The sequence below is a fragment of the Meriones unguiculatus genome, chromosome 8, assembly GCF_030254825.1.
Source record: "Meriones unguiculatus strain TT.TT164.6M chromosome 8, Bangor_MerUng_6.1, whole genome shotgun sequence".
Lineage (NCBI taxonomy): Eukaryota > Metazoa > Chordata > Mammalia > Rodentia > Muridae > Meriones > Meriones unguiculatus.
In genome coordinates this window covers 112,774,585-112,799,822 of record NC_083356.1, presented here as the reverse complement: position 1 = coordinate 112,799,822, position 25,238 = coordinate 112,774,585, and positions in this window count along the sequence as shown.

The following is a 25,238-nucleotide window of genomic DNA, read 5'->3' as shown; positions in this document are numbered from 1 at the left end:
TACGTTCCTCAGCCAAACTTAAAAACCGTAGATGAAAATTTGGCAGTTAGTGGACATGGTTGCTAGGAAAGAACCTCAAGACAGAGACGGAAAAACAAAGACACAGCTGCCCGCCTCGTCCCTTCTTCCAAGTGGCCTCCCGGTGGCAAATTCCTGAGAGGGTCTGACTTTGTTTGTTTGTTTCTGAGTGAGGCTGTTCCTCTTCTAACAGCTGATGCCATATGAGTCAGCAGCTACGCATTTAATAAGAATTAAAGAAAAACGGCCAAGCTCTAGAGAATTAAAGAAAATTCAATTATTAAGGAAAATGCATGCGAACAGACCACTTTGAATTCTTATAGATACTGCTGAGATCTGGTTGAGTGTTTATGAAGCATCTGGGGTTTCTTTCTTTCTTGACAATGTCTTTCTCAAATTAACCATTCCAGGAGACCCTGGGTGCCTTGCTCTGGGTGCCTTGCTCTGGGTTATGAAACTGCCCATGTGTGGTGAAGATCCAAGGTTACCCTTTCTTCAGGTAGGCCGGTTGGCAGACAGGGGACTTAGGATTCTCCTCATCCTACCTCCTGAAAAATTCCACAGCCTTTTCCTTGGGGGAAGTTGCGTTCAGTCTTTTTGCCCCTATTCAAAAGGTCTTTGATATTATATCCTATGATAGTCTCCCCTTCCTGACACACAAATGACTCCAATTTGTAATAATTCAGCTTTAGGCTTTTTCCCCCTCTGTAATAGTCTGAAAGCATAATAACAAAACTGTTCTGCTTTTTACTTTTAGTGGAAATTTTAACCAACTGTATGACATATTTGACACTTCTTATTAATGAGGACTTATGCTAGGTGATCTTGCCCAACTGTGGGCTAAGTCTTGCAGTAGGTGATCTTGCCCAACTGTGGGCTAAGTCTTGCAGTAGGTGATCTTACCCAGCTGTGGGCTAAGTCTTGCAGTAGGTGATCTTGCCCAGCTGTGGGCTAAGTCTTGCAGTAGGTGATCTTGCCCAGCTGTGGGCTAAGTCTTGCAGTAGGTGATCTTGCCCAGCTGTGGGCTAAGTCTTGCAGTAGGTGATCTTGCCCAGCTGTGGGCTAAGTCTTGCAGTAGGTGATCTTGCCCAGCTGTGGGCTAAGTCTTGCAGTAGGTGATCTTGCCCAGCTGTGGGCTAAGTCTTGCAGTAGGTGATCTTGCCCAGCTGTGGGCTAAGTCTTGCAGTAGGTGATCTTGCCCAGCTGTGGGCTGAGTCTTGCATGTTTCACGTGAAATGGACTCAGTGCAGCAAATGCAGCTTCACTTTCATTGTTGCTGCTGTTACGTTTTGGGACATGTAGCTCAGGCTAGCTTACTATGCTGCAAAGGATAGCCTTGAACCCCAGGTTGATCCTCCTGCTTATACTTGTGAATGCTAGGATTACAGACACGAGTGACACATCCCAGCTGATTGAGTGCATGGCTCGAACCCAGGGCCTCGTGCATGCTCTCTATCTAATGAGCTGCCTCTCTAGCCACAAAAGCACATCCAATGCATGTTCTTTCAACCTTCCGTGGGTGAAGGTTGTTGCTGGGGTGACTCAGCCATAAGTATAGACATGGCTATACTTTTCCCAACCAGTGGCAGGTCTTTGTCTCCCTTTCCTAACACTTCACAAGGGGAAATTAAACTTTCCTATTATGGTGTTCACGGAGCACCTGTGCAAAGTGAAGTACATTGTTGGGATTAATCTTATGCATAGAAAAAAAAAGCACTGAGATGCAAAGTTAATGAGAAAATCGGGTCAAGATTCTCATTATGCGATTGTAGAATATTATTAAATTCTTCCAGCTCTGACTGGGTAGAAACGGAGGAAGCACGACCGCAGCCTGGAAAACTGTGGGGCTCCTCCAGTAGGTGGAAGAGCATCCCTGGACACCGTGAGAAAACGCCAAGCGCCGCAGAGGAGAGCACAGGGTTGCTGCAGTCAAAATCGCTTCGCCTGGCGTCCTTCCTTCAGCACCAGCTGCTTCTGTGACTTTGCTCAACTTCTGCTCAACCCAGAGGTTCAGCTGCCTCCATTTGCTTCGCAAGACAACGCCACCCACTTGCCAGGCTGTTGTGAGTCTTGGGAAAGGTAATGTGCGTTGGGTAGGTGGAGCGCATGGCGGGGTAGGTGGAGCGCATGGCGGCTTTTACCGCCTCCCCAGCAGTTTGGTGGTACGTCACTCGGCCCGTAGCTCACCACCTAAACCGGCCACTGCAGAGGAAGACTGAAGGCAGGAGAGAGAGCTCTGCCCTTGCCGTCTCCTGAAGCCTAGCGTGAGGCACCTCACGAGTCCTTTACCAGCCTCCCGTGAGCACTTGAGGTTAAGCCCACAGGACAGCAGAGAATCGCGCTGACGTCCCCGCCCTAACTCACCCAGTTATTAAGCAGCTCTCCTCCCTTCCCCAGGCGGGCCATCGCCTCACCTGTCTGCACACAGGAAGACAACCAAGGCCCACTACGTACACAGATGTGACCTCACCGCCAAAGGTAGTGACAGGAGAGAGAATCAAGCAAAGCAAGGAAAATGACACAATCAAAAACAAAACAAACATTCTTCTACTTCCTGTCTTGAAAACTGTACAAAATAGATTCAGATTTTTTAAAACCCCAGAAAAAGAGCATAACGTTTTAACCTCATGGAAGACTGAGGTAGAAATTACTACTGAGCGCTAACTGTCCAGTAAATCCCACCTACACTCAAGTATTTCTTGACAGCCCCTCCCTCACTGGAAACTGACGCCTTTCATAAAATCCCTTCTGGCTGGAGACTATGCTGAAAACTAGATTCATTATATCAACATGAATCACACAGCATCTCATGCGATTGTTAATGGGTATATTATTTTATGAAATGTATTTTAGGGGTCCCTTCCCTGTTTGGTGAATTTCTATTTTTTTGATGTGTTCTGTCTTCCAGATTGTCTATTAAGACGTGTTTACAGAACTGCAGAAACTGGTAGCCTCTATCAACCCGATTGCAAGCTCGGCTTACAAATTATTTGGATATGCTCCCCTTTTTGTTCCCCTATTCAGAAAATGATGTGGAACTTTCATTTAATGGACAGCACCTAACTCTCCGTAAAGCCACTCCAGTCTATTTTCCTTAATCTTACAGCGTTGGCTATGCACCCACATGGCTTTGCTTTCACTCTTGGCAAAACGGAAAATAACACAGGGTTAACAAGGAGGGCAATATGCGGACTGACCCTTCAGAGAAGCAAAATATTTCTCCTCTTTGTGCACATTTTCCTGAAGGCAGAAGTAATTTTTCTCTTCGTTTCCATAGATACAGTAAGTGTGGTTATTAATCAGAATGATAGACCATAAATTACAAAACCAGTTACAGATCATGTCTTTATTTAGCATTCTAAACACTTTCTTACTTATAAACGGGCCCCATCTTTGTTGAACAGACCGTGATTTTAACGACAGTTTAAGTGTAGATGCATTTCAGATGTGGGGGGGGGACTGTTCTTATTAAGCTTGACCATGGGAAACACGATTAAAGAAAAACACACCAGAGACAACCTAAATGCCTTGTTTCTGAGAAGAACGGCCAAGAGGGCCGGCTGAGCTTTCATTAGAGCCACTTTCGTTATATCTCCCCAGGTTCCTTCCACAAATTTGAGGATATTTGTTTCGTTTTTCCTGCCCCATAAACGACCTATCATGTTTGGATGGAATGTTAATTTGAAAAAAAAACTTCAGATTTACGAAGAGGCGGGAAAAGCCTTCAGTAGGAATGATTGATAATTTACAGCCAGCAGGAAGACATAAGGGCAGCAACGGCAATCCCTAGGAGGGCAGAGGAGGGCAGAAGCCTAGCAGAAAGCCCACCGAGCTGCGGCTTTGAACCCTTCTCCTCCCGCCTCTGCTAACGCCAGTGCCTGGGAAACTGGCCTCCCTCTCTCTCCCCACGACCATGTTCATGAATCACATTCTTTGCTGCAAGTCTTAAGCTGTTTCCAAACCCACAGTTATCTGCTTCTCTTGCCTTCCCCTCCTGTTACTTTCCTCTCGTAGCACCTTTGTACTAACTGTTACATTAAACATGATTATTCCGTTATTCTCATACTATCAGCATTTTAGAGTGGACAATTCTTTGTCACAGAGTGTGACCTCCACATTCCAGAATGCTAATGTCCTGAAATGGGCCCAGCCCCCTGGATGTGGGCACACTCTCTCCTCAGAGATGTTGTTACTGAAATCTGACTCTAGACATTGCCAGTTATCTCTGGTAAGCAGGATTAGTCACCTAGAGTTGAAAGTCACTGATCTATACCACCGTTTACCGATTTTTTCATTAAAACCATCAGTAAGTGTTTATTATGTATCAAGCATTGGGCCATAGTATCAAAGAAAGATAATGTTTGCCCTCTCCCATCCCATCCTCAAGTCTAGTTATTACATGTATTTGTTCATTCTGATTTAGAATATAAGATACCACCATGGATGGAAGAATAAAGCGAAACAGTGCTGGAACACTAGGAAAGGCACCTGACCCAGTTTGGAGGTGGGGACAGAGCCAAACTATTCATACTCTAAGGGGTACTTACACACACACCTAAACGGCACTCACTGAAAACTGAACGAGAGTGTTCCAGGCCAAGAGAACACATGAACAAAAGCCTGAGGCTGAGAACGCACAGCAGCAGCACTCGGGCAATGAGACCTGGGGACAGGAACCAGGCCACAGGGTGAATTGTGCTTCACATTGAGTAGTTGGATTCTGTGTATAGTCAGCAATAAGCTTTGGTCTTGGCGTTGGGACAATGGTCCTAGCTAAGCTTCTTTACCCTCATTCTGTAACTTCAGGCAAATGGTCTTCTGACTGAAGTCCACCCTGGCACACCTGTGCGGTGGCCTGGCTCTTCTCCAACAGTCTCTCGGACTTAATTCCTTCTTTTAGAGGAATAAGACCCTCATTTCCAGATCTAGCCTTAAGAGAGTGAAATTATGTCTGCTATTAAAACCAAAAACCACCCTGGGTGTTTTCATCAGCATGCCTGAAACTTTACATTCTCTCAGTATCTGAGGTGGTTGCTACCAGCGGATCCCAAGTTTCTGTGTACTAGTAAAATGAATGCCCAAAGCAATTCTTCAAGAAAAGAAAACTAATGTGCCATTCTCCAAAGGAACCAAGAAAAAAAAGTAAATGAATGTCTAATTTAGGCAAAGTCAACTTAAATTTTTACTTTCTAGCCTTCTATCTTATTAGACATGTTTAACATTTTATTAAGGGCCTCTTTTTCACAAGGCGTTGTGGAAGTACCAGACTTAGCCTCTGTATGAATTGCAAACATTAAGTACTATGTCTCTTCAGTGCATCACACAACTGGAGAAGAGAGCAAGACGGCTCAAGAGCAGAAACATGATGTGACTTTGAACAACATCTGAGTCACAGAGGAAAAACTCAAGTGGATGCTTAACATATTGGGAGAGTGTTTTGTTTCTTGGGGTTTTTTGTTTTTTGTTTTTTTCAACCAAGCAGCAACTGTGTTTTAACAGAATGTGTTTTTCACAGAATCAGTTTGGAATTTGAAGGATGAATATTTGGTAGCACTGTTCTGCTATTAAACACCCTTATTCAGAGCAAAGCTTTGTCTATTTGCAAGTAAATAAGCTTGAATTCATTTCCTCCTTATCATCTGCTCACTACAGAATGATGCAAGGGAAAGGGCTCTGGAGGAAATAAAGCCAGGAATGCACTTCTCTCTCCCACTCTGCTGAATGGGACTCGCCTGGAATGGTTCAGGCAGTTCTACCTCTGACCTAGTACACACCTCAAAACAGTCCTTGCTCATTGTCACAGGTCCTTTGGAAAGACAGCTAGTGCTCTTAACCACTGAACCATCCCTCCAGCCCTCATCGTCACAAGTAAACAACTCCTGGAGTTTTAAATTCCCACAAACCCTCACTTAACGTGCATTATGTCTGAGAATTTAGATGAGATCCCTGTTAATGGGAAAACTACCTTTGAAATTTTAGTACGTAGTTAGGACTTATTTCCAATTTCTCACATCAGATCAGTGCCATGTCCTTGGGTATGAACCACCTGATGCTTTTCTGCATTTTATGTATTATCTAAGGTTTTAAAATTATCCCAGCTTACCTGGTGATTATACCTGAAAGTTAAATTAAGACTACAAACACAGTCAAAAAAGATTGGCGTTTAATTCTTCATAACCATCTTGATCACCAAAGTAACTCTTATGGAAGGGAGCATATAATTACAGGCTTGCTTACAGCACCAGAGAATTATTCCATGATCATCATGGCAATAAACAGACAGGCATGGTGCTGGAGCAGTAGCTGAGACCTTTACAACCTGAGACATTGGGCCTGGCCTGGGTGTTTGAAACCTCAAAGCCCATCTCCAGACCAAGGCTGCACCTCCTAAGCCTTCCCAAACAGCTCCATTTACTGGGGACCAAGCATTCAAAGATGAATGCCTATGAAACCATTCTCATTCCCACCACAACAAAAATAATACTTAATAATACTTAAATTTGAAAAAGACCCAACAGAAAACTAGGTATTAATTTTAAATAATTTTAACATTTTATCATGGTGAGACTCTTTTTCTTTACCTTTATAGATATTGGGCCTGATTCTGAAAGAAAAAAAATGAAATGAAGTAAAATGAGGAAAGGAGGATAGAAGCAAACACCAGAGAGAGCTAGGCCTGCTTAATGCTACGGTTCTCAACACTGAGCAGCTACCTCCACTGAGTTGTAGAATCCACAAGTGGTGTTACACATGCAAAGATCTATAGCCTGAAACAACAGAACCAAGAAAGACAGGCAAATATGATCTCAATAAATATGAAAAAAAAATCCCTCATGGAGGTTTCCATTACTAACTAGTGTGCAAAATAGGGTTGTCCCATTAAGGAATCACTATATATAGATATATAATACAATTTCAAAGAGGAAAAAACCAGAAGTGTTCTTATAAACCTCACCTGGAGTCGGGGAGGGATATTTTACCCAGTGGCATTTAGAAATCTATAACCGAAAGAAAAGTGTCACCTCTATCCGGGCATGCCCCTGGGGATCCAGAGTGTCCGGGATATGGGGTGGTGTGCAGTGTACCCAATTGTGTGCTAGAGAGGCGGCAGAAGCTGGGGTGTCTGAAGGTGGAGGACCCACGGGGTGAGTCCTGAGTGACAGCTTCCTCCATGTGGAACGTAGTGGTGTTCCTCGTTGCCATGGCAGCAGTTTCACGGCTCACGCCACATATAAGAAGACATGCAACTTCTGGGGTTAAGTGTCCACTTCTGTGTCTAAACCACAGCTATTTCACAAGCCCAAGGCTCAGGACTAAATAGGAGAAAATACCGGCTCAGGTGATGTCATAGAAAAGGGAGTGGAAAGAATGCAAGAGCCAAAGCAGGCTGTGACGAAGCTGTTTCCTCCAGGCTAGACACAGACATTGCCATCTTGAGTCAGAACAGCTGTAGCCCCTCCCCCAAATGACACCCTCACAAAAGTGAGGCTGACTACCATCTACTTTTATGAGGGCACATGAGGTTCATGAGATCCCCACATCCTTTTCCCAAGATTACCCAAGCTCCTAAGATAAACGTAAACTCACTGCTTGGAGGTGAAGGGAATCCTTTCTTCCATCCGTAGGTGTCCTGTGTGGGTGAAGGCATGGAGATCCTTCATGTCTTTCTAAGAACAGTCTCATTGTAGCTCTCCTTCTCAGAGTTCTTTGGCCTTCCAGCTCTATAACTGTGAGAGAGCATCTCAGACTAGGGACCTGCAAAATTCTAAAACTCCAAAACCACAAGCAATCATGAAACAACAAAGTCCTATTTCTTTTAGGAATTCCAACCAGCACCTTCTATGAAACACTCATTTGGGAGAATTGCAGGAATATTCCGGGAGCAGAAATCAGCTACATGTCTAAGCTAAAGCTGGTGCGGAATTTCAGTTAACATCATCCACACATGGGACCAAGTGAAATGCTGGATGAACAGAACTACTCTGAACGGCCTGTGCTAGCATTTCTCTGCCCAGCCGCTGTCCATGTTTTTGGCTGGATGGTATTTATTAGGAGGCAGTCTGTGCGCTTAAGGATTTGGGAAAAAACACACTAGAAGTCAGTGTCAGCCTCATCCTATAGTCGTGACCAAAAAAAAAAATCCTCAAATGCTGGCATATATTCTAGGGTACCCAGTGGGAAGTAGGGATGGAAGCAAGGCATCTCTGCTGGAAAGCACTCTTTGAGGCTGACTGAGTCACTGGACACCTAGTCTCTTTGCATGTTGGTGTTTCTATGCAATGTACGTCTGTACGCTCTCATTTTACCAACGAAAAATCATTTGTACCATCGCTTATGCTATAATTAGGACACCTACTAGTGCTAATCAGCGAGCAAGATGTGTGAGCGCAGGTAGCAGGTGCCTCTGGAGAGCACACTTTTGATTAGATGCTTTCAAATGCTAACGGCTTGTGGTGGGTGTATTCCTGATTAGGGTGTTTCAAATGTTAACTAACCATACTTCTGACTTGAAGGAAAATTAACCGCTTGTTCTGCAGCTGAGACCCAGGTTCATAGTGCCCGCAGGCATCTCACAGAAGCACCTGGAAAACCTAAAGGTTGGATAGGCTTTCTTGGAAACGGCAAAAAAGCAAATATTGTAAACAGCGCCCCCACTCCTCAAGCAATCCTACTTGCAGAGCAGTGGAGGCGGAGCGCTGCGAGATGGGTGTTTCCGCACCCCGAGACCTACCCAGCGAAAATGACCTTCCTGGTGCACACACGTATTCATAAGAGTAGGCTTTCAGTTCCAAGAGCGGCTTGCACAAAGTGTGTGCCAGTGCAGAGAGTCAGCATTTTGGATAACGGAATCGGAACAGAAAGAGATGCCTGGCACGGGATGCCTTCCGCATCGGGGCTGGGCATCACCAGCTGGGACGGGTCCACATGGAGAGGTGCTGGAACTTCAGCCGAAGCGTTAGTTTATCTTGGCTGAGTAAGACGATGACTGCCCCGAGACCTAGTCCTTACCCAGATCACATACTCTGGGGACCCTTTCAGAGTACACAACAGAGCCACGCAAAAGTCAGGCCATGAAATAATTCTACCCACACAGTGTGGTCTTAGATAAGAATCACACCCTTGAACACAGTGAGCAGGCCTTTAATGCCCAACCCACTGAAAAAGAAGGAAGCAATCAGAAATGAGCCAAGGACTGTCAATGGAAGTATGCTGGACTTTGTGTCACTAGCATACAACATGAGAATTTTTCCTGTGCTGCAAATCTGTCTAAACAATTGTCGAGCTATATTTTAGGTAATTGGACTGAAGAATTCGATACTATGATGGAGCAGCTGAGAGTGGCCATTGATATGGCAAATTCTACCAGAATGGACGCAGGACTAGCCACAGGATTATCATCATGGATTGCTGCAGCCATGAATCATCTGAAGGAATGGGCGGGCATGGGAGCGTTAGCAGGCCTTCTGGTGTTGGTCTCCTTGGTTTGCCTGTGGTGTATATGCAAGATTAGAGTCTCACAACAGCGTAATGCAGCCATGATCATTCAGGCCTTTACAGCCATTGAAGCAGGACAGTCTCCCCAGGCATGGTTGGCTACCATAAAAAGCTAAAATGTTACGCTCAGGATGCGAGGCTAAGCACTGCACTCAGGGTCAGCCGCTTTGGACCCAGAGAAGAGCATGTCTGATTGCATGCGGGTTGATGCCCCAGGTCCCGCCTCTGAGAAAAAGGTATCAGACAGGTCAGATGCTCTTTGGGTGGATGACACCTAAATGAACATTGGTACAAAGTCCCAATTTATTTCTAATATCAGAGATCAGACCTCTACTCTTGCCTGATGCGTCTAAAACAAAAAGGGGGAACTGTAGAGAGCTGTGTAATGCAGCGCCTTAAAGATGGAGCTGGTTTCCACCTTCCACCTTCCTGATGGTGAGTGCTCTCTGTCACAAACAACTCCATATTTGGCTAAGGCTGAGGATCTGGCTTGCTTCCATGTATGTGGACCTATCTGCATTGCCCACGAGGCACGCTGGGGTTGGCTACCCAGAGGCTATTTTAAGCTGTGGGCTGGCTTTCCCCAGGGTCAGAAGATTGTTCAAGGTTCCTGAATAAACTGCATTGAGAAGAACAAAAAAAAAAAAAAAAGAAAAAGAAAAAGAAAAAGAAAGAAATGAGCCAAGGAGAGAAAACAGAAAATTAATGTCTACTTTTCAAGGCAAGCTTCTCTCCCATGCTGTCTATTCCAGGTTTGGACTTAAACCTGTTAATTCTCCCAATGAGGAATCAAAACCTGGAAAGGTCTAGGGGACACACTGACCCTAACCCTATGACTAACTGGGACATTGCTCACGAAGCAGCAAACCCAGCTGAACCTTTCAGAAACAGAGGAACTGATGCCCAATAGTTAAGTTTGTCTGCAATTCCACCACTATTGTCTGCTGACTGCATAACACAGAAAGAACTGAGCACATCGACATGTGCTCTGGAGACAAAGACACCACTGCAGCTTCCAAGAATTCCTTTAAGGCTCAAAATGGGTGCAAGATTGACACAGACTTAGCTGAGAGAGAGCTTAACAAGGGAGCCAGGTAGGGGCTTTTGGTATAAAAAGTAGATTTTTCTCTCATCCACCCCTGATATCTTCTTTCATTCACTGACTCACAGAGGCCGTAGCAGAGAAAGCTCCTTGATTAGGAATCACATCAGCTGTGACAGTAGGAGATGGGCAGGAGTGGGCGTGCTCCATGCTCTGCTGTCTCCCTGGAATGTTTCTGCAACTCCCCAAACTCACTCCTCACAAAAGAATAACTGTCTCACAAGTTTGCCTGACAAAGTATACTTCTGTTTTGTTGTTGTTGTTTTTCCTTTTGGTTTCCTCTGCTGACAGAGGAACCATTCTCCGCCCCACGAGAAAACTGTAGGGTTCCTCTGTCTTTCCAGATGAGTTACATCGTGCCTGTTAAGCCAAGGGTGATGTGTTAAGGAGCCTGTGACACTAATACAGTCCCCATAGCTCGGTTCTGACTTATCACCCCCCACAGCTAAGTCTCATTGTGTTCTGAACTCAAAAAGGACAAGAGAAAGGTTACATATTGTCCAAATATCAAATAAAATAAAGCACAAGGAGACTTGGGATGCCGAAGCAGAGAGGCGCAGATATGCACAAGATGCACCTGGACTGGGGACTTCTGCTATGATTAGGGCGGGTCGGTGCAGAGTTTTGTCATTTATAGTGGAGTTTATAAGTGAGATTGCAGCCAGGCCAGGTGGTGGTGGCCTGGGTCTCCTCTGTAAATCTGAAGCCAGCCTGGCCTACAGAGTGAGTTCCAGGAAAGCCAGTACTGCAAAGATAAATCCTGCCTCAAAAAACTAAAATAAGAATAAAATAAGTGAAATTGCAGAGTCTAAGTATCTAGGAAGCTTTTGTCCTCAGACACAAGGCTCAATTCTTATATTTACTAAGTTTGTCAGCAAATTAAGACTTCATGAGTGTGCATGAGTGCACAGACACACACACACACACAAGCTTCAAATGTGCTTGTTCATTCTTGCTCATTAATTGTATAGTCAGTGCCCATGAGAACTTATTATAAAGAAAATATGTTGTGTTCTTCAGTTGCTAGAGAAAATAAATCCTGAAAATAAGTATGGAATTTTAAAAACTTCCTAGAAAAATTCTGTCTTTAAAAATCATGCTTGCTTCAAAAAAAAAAAAAAAAACATAGTTGATTGGCTATTTAAAAGATTTGCTTTTCTTAGATCATTCTTTCTCTAGAAATCATATTTGCTTCCCCCAAAAAAGATAGTAGACTGGCTGTTTTAAAATATTTGCCCTGGTAAGAACATGACAATGAACAAAAGGCGAAGGGAGGAAGAAACCAAGAGATTGACCTAAGATTCCGCATCACGCTGGAGATGGGCCCAGGGCTGGCTGCTCTTCAAGAGAGGTGAGGAGCCCTCTTTCAACCAAACAGCCCTGATGAACACGTCGAGTCTTCCGTGATTCCACCCTGCCGTCTCTCAGCTGACCTGGCTAACACTAAGTTGCGTGGTCGGAACACTGCCGATGGTTGAGTCTCTTTTCCGTCTTTACATTTTGCCGTGGTGCTGGATTAAAGGACATTAACTCACTCTCACGTTCTTACATACTCCAGTTTAGCTGCGTAGCAGCTTAAACAATCAAAGAACAGTTGAAGAGTTTCTGAGCATCTGTTTGATGTTTGCTCCGGAAACAGACTTCTGTTTTGAGCTACTCAGAGGCTCTCAACCGCCATCAAGTGTTTGTTAAATCCACAGTACGCGCTGTTCTCTTGCAAATCTGTGTCAGGCATACTCTGTAACTGAGGGACGATTATCTCTAATCTTTTTTAAAATTCAGGTTACATACTTATCTCAGCCTCCTCCCTCCTCTCCTCCTGGTCCCTCCATCCCTCCTTCTTCCCCTTACCCCCTCCCTTCTTCTCACCAAAGGGGAGTCCTCCCATGTCTCCCATTCCCCCATCCTCCACCACCACCCCCACTCCCCACCCTGCGACCTGCCCAGGCACATCAGGACTAAAAGCATCCTCTTCCACTGAGGCCTGACAAGGCACCCCGCCAGGGAGAAGTGATCAAAAAGCAAGCACAAACACAAACCCCGACAAAGTCCACGACAATCCACGTCAGAGACAGTCCCCAAGCCACGATGTGGAACTTCCTTCTTAACTTTGGGTTTTCTCTTAAAGCCATTTTAGTTTTCTTGTTTGGAATTTACTTTTTCTCCAATATCTGTCACTTTTTTCCTTAAATATTTTCACAAAAAGAATTATTTTTTTTTCAGTGTTCTGTTACTTTTAAGTTCATCTTCACTTCTAAAATGCTTTCTCTTTTATTGCACTTCTTCAGTTTTGTTCTCTTTCAAATTTCTCACTCTGGTATGTATTCATACATGGTCTTTGCAATTTTCTCAGTGTTTTTCTACTCGTTTTGAACTACTGCATTACAATTTTACCCATTTCTGGATGTCTCTCTACGAGGCTTCTATTCTCTAAAGATCATCCCCCAGGATGTTTGATGGTATATCAGATAAAGGCACTTATTACCCAGCCTGATGATACGAATTTGACCCCATGAGCCACATGGCAGAAGGAAAGAACCATTCATTCTCTGTTTTGTCAATAAAAAGCGGCCAGCGAGTAACTGAGCAATAGAAAGAATAGGTGGGGCTTCCAGTTTCCACAGGGGAAGAGACAAATAGAAAAAAAGAGATTCTTAGAACATGCATTACCATGCCAGGTCAGGGCTGAAATCCAACAGAGGGGTAGAGAAATCAGCATACGAAGAATACAAGGGTAAGCTTTACATAGTACACAATGACATTATGGCAGCATAGCTCTTTCCAAGTTGTCCTCTGACAGCCACGTGTGTTCCTTGGCACATGTGCATGCACACACATACATACTAAATAAATGTAATTGTATAAATTTAAAAATTACTCTTTTTGTTCTCTTGAAAACATTATTTGGGATTTTGACCTCAATAGTATCTAGGGTTTCAGTGTAGAGGTTGTCATGAAATTTTAGGATATGAAATTCAGGTATATTTCTACAATTCCAGGCTTCCATGTTCTTGTTTTCCCTCATAGTGCCAAACAATAAGAAATAAGACTTTCTGTCCGGTCCTTCTTCCCTAGCGTAAGCTAAACACTGCCACCGGGTCCTCTTTGTTGCTCCGCTACTGGTCCATTTTCAGTCCGCTTGAAAGAGGTTCTTCTTGGTGTGAGAGCTTGGCTTGGGAGGGCCAATTTTAAAAACTCACAGGACCTCCATTTCTGTAGTATGCCATGGTGAAATCTTTGTCACACTTACAACTGTTCTCAGATGGCTGATCATACTTCCAGTGGATGTTTCTTGGTTGTCTTAGGATTCTCCTGTTCTATGTCCTTTACACTCCCCAGGATTTGTGATTTCTCCTGAACCTACTCCTATTCCCATTTTGTTCACTTACTGAATAAGAAATGAAATGAAATGGATAAGCAGGCTCTCAGATTGTTTTTCTAAACTGAAAATCTTACTAGCTCTTAATACTAGCATACATGTATTCTGTTTCTGATTTTTAAATACTGCCCCTCTTGAGTATAAAGACTGTATCCGCCTTGGATAAGCATTACGAAAACAAAATCTACATGGTCATGCACACTATCATTTAATAACTAGAGTGCTGATGGTCAAAATGCTAAGAGACAGGAAATGGGATTCAAAGGGCATTTTTCCATGGCACATAGTAGAGAGTAATGCTGTAAGTGCTGCTGCAAACAAAGGTGGTTTTCCAGAGATGTCACAGTCGTCATCACCGCTATCCACAAACCCATGTCCAGGTTGGCTCTGTTTGGTTTCCCACCACCTGCAGGGAGAAACTGGGACCAAACCTACGGAACAAATCACATTTGCTTCAGCGTTCACAGAACAAACCTTGTCTCACAAATGTGAGCAGAAGAACACTAGGGCTGAACCCGAAACATGGGGGACTGGAGAGGTCAAACAGAATGCCTCTCCACTGTAGCAGCAGTGAAGTTCCCGGAGAATACAGACTATGGGAGAGCCGAAGAGGAGCCACTTAACATACGGACAGAATGATCCTTCCTGATGAGTCACACCCGTGGGAGGAATCCGTGTTGGGTTTGAAAACTCCTTTGGAGTCTCTGCCAAGCAGCACCTTTAACTAAGAAGATATATAATTATATAGCATGACTAATTCATTTCTGCAGATGTCATATATGTCTGTTTATCTGTTCCCACCCCTGAGACGGTGTTGTATTATTTCACTTCCATGCCACGCCTGGTTGCCGGTGTCCAGCAAAAGGGTCTTCAGTGCCCGATGAATGGGAAGGCAAGTGTTTGTTTAAAAGCTACTGAGGTCTGCAAACCTGAGCAACCAAAGATTGAACTACGTGAACTTCAGACAAAATAATTCCTGACAAAATCCCACTGAGGAGAAGTGGATAAAAAGTTCTGCCTCCAACCAAGAAGCTATTTACAATTATAACAGGTGGGGAAAATCAATTTTCACCAAGGGAGTGACACTAGGTTTATAAACCATTCTCTAGGGCAGAATCTCTAACCAGGAGTAGTTGAGGAACACAAAATGGACTCTATGTTTTTTATTTTATGTTTGAGATTATAATAACATCATTTCACCTTTCCTTTCTTCCTTCCAAACCTTCCTATATATTCCTTTTTGCTAGCTTTCAAATTTACAGAACTCTATGGTGTGTGGGTATGTGTGTGGGTATGTGTATATGTGTGTTATTTTGGGGTTGTTTCATGGGGTTTTTGTTTGTTTTGTCTTATTGACTTTTTTCAGTTTGTCTGTTTTGAATTTTGTTTTATGTTGTCTTTCTTGTCTGTTTGCTTTTTAGAGAGAGACCGTGAAATTGGGTGAATAAGGGAGGTGGCAGGATCTGAGAAGAGTTGGGGGACGAGAAAGAACATGATCAAACTATGATCAAATTTAATATTTTTTTAAATTGAAGGTGTCCTGAAAAAACATGGGAGATGCATTTGTGTGGATGGAAGTGCCTTTTACCTGTCCTTTTTGTCACATATTTAATCTGCATATTAATAATTAAACTGATCAAGGTATCTTTGAATCTATAAATATAGTATGTCCACAGATTCTTCACAATGTCTGGATGAAAACCTTTACTAAAATAATATAGGAATGCTATGTTTTCGAGGTGGTTCTATTGTGCAAAGTTTATTGAGTCCATGTTTTAAAGTAAACTTATATATTCAAATAGCCTAATTCTAAATTCATTTTCCCATGACTTTTACACTCATGTGCATTACATCTGACCTAAATAATTTATTCCTGCCAAGGTTTCCAGCTTCTGCAGAGAACACTGGGGAGCTGCAGGCACAGACCATACCGGGTGCAGTGGAGAGGAAGCCTTCTCATGTGTATTTCCCAGTAAGGATGAAAGCAGTCATCTGTGGCATCTTCTTTCTAATCTCCCGTGTAACTCCTACACAGTGACTATTGAGTAGTACTCCTTTGTGTTAGCAGCTGGCTTTTTCTTTTAATATATTTTAAGAACCATCCCAGTTGCAAACTAATTCTCTATTAAAATATTACTCAACTTCTTTTTGACTTATCTAAGATGCGGTTTTTAACATGACATGACTTTTATTAGTCATTTATAAATAAGATGATAAGCGAACATAAAAATTATTTCCAAGAATAATTTCTAAAGGATGTTGGTTTATTTTACAGGATCACTTCTTATGTAAAGTTAATTCTTTAACCTGTCACTCAAAGTGAGATGCATAACTTCAAGCATTTTTTAAAAGTTGTTTTTCAGTACGTGTGGTATGATAACTCACTGAGCAGAGACATTGGCCAATCAGAATGCATGCTAGTGCAGATGCTCTGGATGGAGGCCCAAAATTGAACCCTGGTGTGCCAGGTGTGAAGCAAGCCCATGGGATGTGCAGCTGAGTGGCAGGCCTTAGAAGGAGGGCTGATGAGGATCCCTCCGGAGAGGGGGCAATGATTATTTATCAACATGTCAAGTGAGCCTTCCCTAATTTAAGTGTGCATCATTACTGGTACATATTGGAATAAAACAAGTCTCGCATTAGTCTTTTCAACAAATATACTAACACGGAAGGGAGGATCTCACAAGGCCCCTGTAAACAAAGAACCACAGGGAACTAAGAACAACCAAGAGGGAGAGAATTAGCTGCCTCCAGGGATGAGCCCCTAACTGGCTACCTAATGCCCAGCGTTCAGCCCTGAAATCATATGCATACAAGCAACACTAAATGGACTTTTTGGGTTGTTAATGTATTCACATCAATGCATTTATACATATGTGTAACAATAACAATGAAAGGAAAAGAGACCATGAATTCGAGAGGGAAACAGGGTGAGACACACAAGGGATTGGGTGAGGAAAAGAAAGGGGAATGAGGCAATTGTGTTTTAATTCTAAGATTTTTTTTTTACTTTAAAATAAATAAACAGGAAGACAAAGACAAAGTTAGATTTGTTCACAGAGATGATAACTAGCTCATCTTGTACATGGAGTCTCAGAATCAAGTTTGGTGAGGACTGAGGCCTCTGCAGTTCACAGAAGTGAAACCTTCTTGTGGACAAATCATCTCTCTTGTATACGTTTATAAAACCATGTAACAATATACATACCTCTCCAGAGCCCCTTCTAAGGCCTTAAATCTTCAGCTTCATTCCCATCACTAAATCCACCTGGATAGAAATTACACAACGGATTGTTTAATCCCGTGCTCCGTGCAAAATATGAGCCTAGAAAGTACAAATTTGATATTATGTGTGGCATCAACTTTTTTTAATACAGCAAAAATGTAAAAATCATAAATATCAAAGGTAAAGAAATGAAAACATGCATGTTTGCCTGTCATTCTCAGTCCTGTACAAACATGTGGCCCAGGATTGTTCTCACTTCTCTTTGTGTGAGAAATCCTCTCCTAGAAAGGCTGGGTTTCCTCCCCATGAAGTCAGCTTGGAACTCTTTTCCTGTGCATAGTGTCGTGAACCTACTCCAAACCCCAAATCAAAACCCAGGCTTTTCCGGCAGTCAAGCAGGTTGGTATGATTTGGCAGGGAGTGAGACCTATATGTGTGTGTGGACATTGAGGGGAGGGGCTGCCGTTTGACAGACCAGTGGTCCTCAGCCTTCCTAATGCTGCAGCCTTTTAATACAGTTCCTCCTGCTGTGCCGACCACGCACCAGGAACTGATCCTCATTGCTACTTCATAACTGCAATTTTGCTACTGTTGTGAATTGCGATGTAAACATCTAATATGCAGGACATCTGATATGTGACCCCCAAAGGGGTGGTGACCCACAGGCTGAGATCCGATGGCCTAGACTGAAGCCTCAAAGAGCGAGTAGATGGAAACACTGTCACCCTCCTGTTGGGGCTGAAGGTCACGGTCTTGCAGCACGGCAGAATCTCCTGATGGCGGGTCAACGCTGAGAAATGCTATGGAACACATAGGGCACAAATAAGTGAAGCCAAAAGCTACAACAAACACCTGCTGGTTGCTTGCTTGATTGGTTTTCCACAGAATATTTGAGAGAGAGATAAAAAAAAAAAAACCTATGGAAGATGCTCAGTCCTCATTCAGAAGGGCAAACAGGATAGACATTGAAAGTGGCAAAAGACAGGGAGCCTACCGCAGAGGGCCTCTGAAAGACTCTACCCATCAGGGTATCAAAGCAGATGCTGAGACTCATAGCCAAACTTTGGGCAGAGTGCAGGCAATCTTAAGAAAGAAAGGGGAGATAGAAAGACCTGGAGGGGACAGAAGCTCCACAAGGAGACAAACAGAACCAAAAAATCTGGGCCCAGGGGAGCCTGCAGAAACTGATGAATCAACCAAGGACTACGCATGAAGAAGACCTAGACCTCCTGCTCAGAAGTAGCCCATTGGCAGCTCATTCTCCATGTCAGTTCCCTAGTAAGGAGAGCAGGGGCTGCCGCTGACATGGACACAGTAGTTGGCTCTTTGATCACTTCCCCCTGGTGAGGTAGCCTAACTAGGCCACAGAGCAAAAGCATTCAGATAGTCCTGATGAGAACTGATAGGCTAGTGTTAGACCGGGGGGGGGGGGGGATCTCCCCTATCAGTGGACTAGGGGAGGGACATAGAGGAGGAAAGAGGTAGGGAGGATGGGGCTGGGAGGGGCTGAGGGAGGGAGTTACAGCCAGGATACAAAGGGAATAACTTGTAATAAATAATAATAATAAAGAAATTTAAAAAAAAAACACACACACACACAAGCATCGCAACTGCAACTGAAGTTTCTAAAACATCATCCAGCTAGGAGAGGACTTTCTTCTTGTCACTTTGTGCCTTAACAGTTACATAAGGTGGAAGAGAATGAACCATTGGCATGAAAACAGGAATTGCCAAGCAGGTAGCTGTGGCAAAGTCCTGACAAGCAGACATTAAGCAAAAGGGGCTGAAGAGCTGTGGGCTGGCATAGGGAAACCAGGGCAGGTACTGTGCACTTAGGAGGCTGAGATCTTAGGCTCGATCGGCAGGAGCTTCAGGGACTGCCTGGGCCTGGGACAGACTTGGGCTGCACACAGGTAACAGCTCAGTCTTCATGTGGACGCCTCAGAGCAGGAGCAAGAGTCTCTGACACTGTCAGCTACCTTCCATCCCTGCCCCTAACTGGGCCGCCTTGTCTAGCCACAACAGAAGATTAGCCGAGGCCTACTCCAACCTGATATGCCAAGGCAGGATGATATCCAGGGGAGGATGCAGGGGGAAAGGGACTGAGAGGAGAAGAGAGAGGAGAAGGTGGGATCAGGATGTGAAGTAAATAAATATTTTAAAAAAAAAATACCACGTGGGGAGGGGACCTAATATGAGCTCTTCATATATGCCCTTGTCTGTTACTAAAAGCTGCTGAAGCTTTTTAACAATTCATACAGATATTTGAGGCAGGGTCTCACTCACAGAGATCCACCTGCCCTTGCCTCAGGAGCACTGGGATTAATATTTTTACTTCTTTAATATTGTGGGTTTGCTATGTACTGAGTGACTAAAAAAGAGCTGTTAATGCTGTGAGGCTATGTGGAATATGAGCTACATAAATAATGAATTGAGTGGTGAAAGAATGCCAGATTTTGAGGAAAAACAAAACAAAACAAGAGTTAGACAAGCACCTGTCTCTTTAACGAATTCATTATGGAGTAACCAGAAAACTAATTAAAAAAAAAAAAAAGAATACAGGGAGGCATCAGAATGAAAATTTATCCCATTATCTATAAAACATTTGGGATCACTCTCCAATTCATGAGCTTGTGAGAAATGCAGTGTGATGTCAAGATTTGGGGATTTCTGAAGAATTTTAATCAATGGAGACAATAGGGTATACTATATCATCTAACTAGAGAGAGTCCTTCTGTGGGATAGCATTGCCACACTAAAGGCAGATATATTTGGATGGTGAATGTGGAGGAATCAGCCTAGAAATGATGATTAAATTCCAAGAAACCAGGAGAATCCAGGGCAAGGAGACTGAAGGAGACAAGAGATGCTGACAAGACTAGACAGCCTCAGAACTGAGGATGGCGGGAATAACAGGGAGATGCCAAACAAGAGACAAGGCTAACAGACGCTACCACGGTGGTGCACACCTGTAACGTCAGCACCCGGAAGGAAGAGGCCAGAGCATCGCAAGTGTGACACCGCCTCGACTGCAGACCACACTCCGTTCTTTTCAAAAGGAAAAGTGAACAATCCAGAAAACTGTTTCAAGGTACTCAAAGTACACTCCCAAGTACTTTTTAGTGCAGCTTTCTATGTGAGCAGAAATCTCTGAGTGTGATCTTTGAGACATTTTTCGTGTTATAGTCATCCCGTGATATTTTAAAGTCCTCAAGGGAAACAGATAGGCCTTCACTGTGGTTCACACCACTCCTGTACTTTGTGGTACTCAAAAACAAAAACAAACCAAAGAATCCTTCTGTGAGTGGAGACCAAGTGCTTTATTTCGCTTCTGTCTTGGGCCAGCCGACTGTGTGGAGACTTTGAAATAGACCTGATAGCACAGAGGGATTCTCTTCTCACCAAATTGCTTTCTTCTCCCACAGAACTTTTATGCTCTTTCAAAAGAACACTTTAGAATGGCCTTATTTCAAAATTGTAAAGAAATGTGAAATTTAAGTGACAAAGTCAGACTGGTGGGTCACCAACACAAAATTACTGCAATCTGTTCCCCGGCTTATCGCCCTCCCTGAAGGCCACTTAGCCCTATGCACAGCCTCAATGGTGTCATCTTTAATGCCCGGAGGCAGAGACCATAAATTAAGACAGTAGTTTCATTTATTCCTTCTTCCATTCAAGCGCAATCTTCTTTTTTTTTTTCGCCACTGCTTTGCAAACTGATTGACTTGAAATTGCAATTACTCTACATAAAGGATTTTAAAGGAAAGAGATCACAAATTGTTGGCAGCAATTCTTCCCTTACCCTTTCCTATTAAGTGTCGGGAGAAGCGGCACAGAGGAGCTTTTCCCTCTGCTAAACCTCTGATGACTCTCAGCTGCTTTAACACTGATTAGCCATTCACTTTGTCTTAACATTTTAGATATCATCATTGCTTAACAAGCACCCCCTCCCCCTGCCGCTCCAAACTCGGTGGCTTAAATAATTGCTTTATTGTGCTATGGGATTATGTAGGCACAGGGCTTAGATAAGACAAATAAGAATACTTTCTCTGCTTTACACTGCCAGGGCTGAGGTTTCACAGAGAGCAGGAGCGCGATTCCTACTGCGGTGAGTTCACTCACATTCCGAACAGTTGATGTTTGTTCTCAGAAGTGGATTCTGAGCAGGCGGGGCTGAGTTGGCCAACAGAGCCACATACTTGAGGGTGGGCTTCTGTACAATATGGTGGCCTCAGGTAGCTAGCTAGCTCTCTTCTTTGGTGGCTCAGGGCTCCAGTGGGTAGTATTGGCATAATCTGCACCTCCTGTCATAATCCAGCCTTCAGGGCTTTCCTCTACAATCCAGTAGTTACAAGTCTGGCCAGACAGAAGCGCATGAACAGACACCCTGTACCTCAGCAAATGAATGACGGCAGGCCTGTGGGTATTGTCAATGAACCACCAGAATGTGTCTCCTTAGGTTACTGCTTTCCGTGTGAGTGACCTGGCTCTTAAATTTCACACGGTTCCTACCTGAAATTATTGCCAGAAACAGCAAATAAATACACAGAATGCCTGCCTGGAGCATGAATCTCAGATGAACAGGATATACTAAGAAATAATATTAATAATAATAAATTTTTTAAATGTGCTGTCTATCTAAGATTCAATTTCAACCCGATGTCCCTTACTTTATTAGATAATCCTATTTAACACGTTTTCCAGTGTTAATTGAATAAGAGAGGTTCAGTCATGCCTCTTATTGATCCAAACATGCTACTTAATTGGTTTGTTAAAAAATATATATATACACCTAATTGGTAGACTCTGTTCCCTCTGCTGGCAAAACCATGTGTTCTACATGAAGATTTTTAGCAGGACTGAGGAGTCCTTGAAGCTTTAGTGTACAACCATGTCATGCCCAACATTAGAACAGAGTACTAACTACAGGTCTGCAGTCTTTAGAGTTGGTATGAGTTGTGATTACATTTGAAAACTCTGAAGCAAAATTCCCTTTGACTTTGAAAATAAAATTGAAAACTTCTCTAAAACAATATTTTTTTAAGTAGCGCTGTTTCTGGTGTTCACACTTCCCTTTTCATCATCAACACCTCTCTCTCCTCTCTCTGCACCAGCCTCCCCTGAATCGTACATTTTCGTAAAAAGTTTTCTCCAATGTGCCAAAAGCCTTTCAACACCAGAGAACCTACAAAAAACTCAAAATGGCTTTAAGTGGTTAATAAATCCCACTCCTTATTTGTATACTGAACATCTGTAAACATTGCTTTATGGATATTCACTTTTTATATGTTGTTTTGGTTTGGTTTTCTAAGGCAGGATCTCACCCTATATCCCTGGCTTATTTGGTGTTAATGGTATAGCTGTCATCAAACTTGTGACAGTTGTCCTGCCTCAGCACACACATGGTATGTGCCTGACCTGAGACTTAATTTAATTTTTAAAAACTTGTGTAGCTGGGAGAGAGCTATTGAGCTGTCTACTGACTTTTTATCTTGGTATAAACTATTTTATTCATAAATAATTTCATCCTAGGTTTGTTTACAAAACAATATTAGGTTATTGAGGGTGGACTTTGATAGCACAGAAAAAATACTTTTAAAGCATCAAAACACTTTCAAAAAGTGGACAAGCAAAATCAGAGGTTGGGCACAACTGAGTTGCTAAGCTGGGGTAGAAAAGGGAGAATCCGATAGAATGTGCCCAACAACACCAGGAGATACAAGTCCGGTAAGGAGAGATGACAAATTTGACAAATGAGGTTGATACGCAGAGAGCAACTGGTCACAACGTGATGTCCGACAGCAGAGCAAATATCTGCAGCACAACGCCTGCACTCGAGGATCAGGGGACATCACGGATGAGAAGACAACAGGTGGGAGGAGCCGGCAGACCAGAATGTCTGTTGGGAGAGCGTACCAATGAAGTCCCAAAAACACGGCTGTCTAAACAAGACCTGCCCACTGGCAACATCCACTGACCCACCAAGGAGACTGGGAAAATATCACAAGGCCCCGCCCACACACGAAGAGCTACTGTCTATTGAGATAGAGAAACACTGTATTATGGGAATTTTTGTTTCAAATATTTATAAAAAGAAATTTAGAGAATCATCCTAAGTAACATGGAAGCAGAATAAAATTGACAACATTGGCAATTTAGAGACATAATAATCATGTATCATGTATGAGGGAAAAGTGAACGTGAGTGCCCCAATATACAAAAAGGATGAAACATCAAAACCTCAAGCCACACAGGAACATGCTTTGCTGAAACTGAACACACCAAAGGTTACAAGAACCTAGTCAATTATATATACATGAATTATATATATATGTGTGAATACATAATTATATATATGATTAAATAAATTATAATATATGTTCATAATTACATAGTCATATATAGGTGGATCCAGGAGGCTTGGCGGACTGCTGAGTAGCTGAGCTCAGCCTCATGTGATGCACATACAATGAATGTAAGTGGAGGTAGGATCATTCCATGTGTTGAGGTTTTTAAAACTTCAGTGCCTCTTTAGCTGATATGTGAAAGCATAGAAATGCACGTCAATAGCACAATGAGATGTTTCAGAGAGATTATACTTTGGGTGGCATCTAAATCACAGTAAAAATAGGTAAATAAATCTAGTTTATTTATCGTTTCTTTAAAGACAAAATCTTCAATTTCCCCCTAGCTTGTTTTCAAAGAACAGCACACAGCTGTTCAAAATCTAAGTCCCAAATAGCCACTTGAGTGAAAATTCTTAACATTCTAAGGAATTTGTTCAAAGGCAATTTGAAAAGCAAGCTGTATTCCTTTTTTATTTTTCTCCATTTGTTTGGTATGCTTGTTGGTTTTAGAGATTATAATTTAATAACATTTCCCCATTTCCATTCCTCCCTCTTAACCCTTCCACATACCTTTCCCCACTCTTCTTCAAATTCATGGCCTCTTTTCTCACTGATTGTTATTCCATGCATGTGTGTACATACATTATATATTCGTAAGTATAACCTGTTGTATCTGCATAATCTCGCCTGTTTGTTCTCAGAGCTGACCTCTTTCAATAGGATAACTGGTTGGTGTGTTCTATCCTGGGGAAGACCATTTCCCCCTCCTCCCAGCTTTCCTCGGATTCCTGTAGTTCTCTGTGTGCACTGAGACCTCAGTGGCTTTCCTTGTCCTCTTTGGCATCTCCATTGGTATCATCTTTGTTGCACTTACATTTGAGTAATCATGTTGATGAGATTTATTGGTATCGCTTTTGATATTAGCAGTGGACACAATCTCGCAAGACCCTTTGGCTCATGCAGTCTTTCCACCCCGCCTTCTGCAATGTCCCCATAGGTACATGGATGTAGTGGAAGTTTTGGTCTCTTTAAAGACTCAATTATGCTATGTAAATATGTTTCTGTTGTAATCTCAAGTATGGGGTATGGGCCTGCCTTAGTTTACCCATAGCTGATTACCCCATGTGGCTCAGAGAGGGACGTGGTCTTTGCCAGTGGCAGTTAGTGGAATTCTGAGGACTCAGAGAGGATATAAATACCAGAGCCAGGCGAAAGCTGAAAACCAGGCTGCTGCTCCCGGTGCTGTTGCTGGTTCATCCTGCTGCTGTGTTTGCTGTTTGCTGGACTTCTGGATATCCTGACTACTGTGATTGGTATTGCCCTAAAGAATGTGATGACCCTAACTAGCCATAAGTAGCCTAAGAGACCTACGGCCCTTCTCCACACTAAACTTCTTTCTCTCCTACCTAGTGCTGGGGGGTTGGAGGTATTAGGATGGATAAAGGTTGGAAGGGAGGTAGAGGTTTAAGAAACCAATAAAGTAGATTTAAAAAAGCATGCCAACACTTGGGTACATTGTAAATGCATGTATGCATTGGGACTGAGCTCCTCAATTGTGCCTTTTCATTTGTGAGTTTCTGTAGTGATCTCCATCTTTTGCAAAGAGCAGTTTCCTTCATGACGGGTGAGGCCAATACTTACCTGTGGGCATAAGGACAATTGTCACTAATG